Here is a 1,357-nt window from a genome sequence, read left to right as displayed (position 1 = left end):
TGGGGCCTTCTTTACTTGGTCTAATGGCAGGTCTGGCTCTACGCGGGTTGAATGTCGGCTGGATAGAGTTTTATTATCTGCTTTATTCTCGGACTTCTGGGAATCAATTTGCAGTTTGGCTTTGCCGCGGCATCACTCTGACCATTGCCCTTTGATGTTTAGCTGCTCCAAGGGGAATCACCCTATCTCTAGATTCATATTTCAGTCTATGTGGATTCTACATCCGGGGATTAGGGAGGTGATTGCTGATTTTTGGAATGGAATGCATCCTAGCTTACCTCCTATGCAAGCTTTATGCGATAAACTCAGGCGACTTCGTCCGGTGCTCTGTCACTGGAATAAAGTGGTTTTTGGTAACATTGATATGTGTCTCACTGATGCTGAGACGGATCTGGCCCGTGTGCAGGCAGAAATCTCTGAGAATGGGTTTACTCCTGAACTACATCATGAGGAGATGAATGCTCATGCACATTTGGATAATATTTTGCATAGAAAGGAGGTCTTTTTGCGTGACAAGAGCAGAGTTAGATGGCTTAAGAAGGGAGATCGAAATACCAGCTTCTTCCATCGTATAGCATCTATTCGAGCTGCTGCCTCTGGGATTTCGGTGCTTCAAATTGAGGATGAGCTGGTCTTTAATCCGAATCAAATTGGGACACATATTGCTGAATTTTATTCAAGTCTTTTTAAAAATGATGAGGCCTTGCCGCAGAATTATGATCTAGTTTATGAGGTTGTTCCACATCTTGTCTCTGACTTGGATAATGATTTGCTTACTCATTGCCCGGATATGAATGAAGTTCGTATGGCAGTCTTTGCAATGGATAACAGTAGTTCTCCTAGACCTGATGGGTTTTCTGGGGTCTTTTTTCAGTCTTTTTGGGATATTGTTGGTGCTGATGTGTTTGCTGTTGCCAAAAGCTTCTTTATGAGTGGCATGATACATCCTGGCCTGTGCTCCAGTATTATGGTCCTTATCCCGAAGGTGGAGGGTGTGATATCTCTTGATCAGTATAGGCCTATTGCAATGAGCAACTTTAGTTATAAAATAATTGCAAAAATTTTGGCTGATAGACTCGCTTCTATTTCATCTCGCATTGTTTCTCAGAATCAATTTGGATTTATTCATGGACGAAGTATTCACCAATGCATTTCGCTTGCTTCTGAAGGCACTAATATGCTTCGTAAAAAGTGTTTTGGAGGGAACTTAGCCTTGAAGATTGGCATCAAAAAAGCTTTTGACACTTTAAATTGGAATTTTTTACTTGCCGTGATGGACGCTTTTGGTTTCTCTATTCAATTCAGAGACTGGATTCTGAATGTTTTATCTGCATCTCGGATTTCAATTTTGAACAAT

Source organism: Euphorbia lathyris, chromosome 2, assembly GCF_963576675.1.
Source record: "Euphorbia lathyris chromosome 2, ddEupLath1.1, whole genome shotgun sequence".
Classification (NCBI taxonomy): Eukaryota; Viridiplantae; Streptophyta; class Magnoliopsida; order Malpighiales; family Euphorbiaceae; genus Euphorbia; species Euphorbia lathyris.
The sequence above is the reverse complement of the archived record's forward strand: the minus strand, read 5'-3'. Positions refer to the sequence as shown.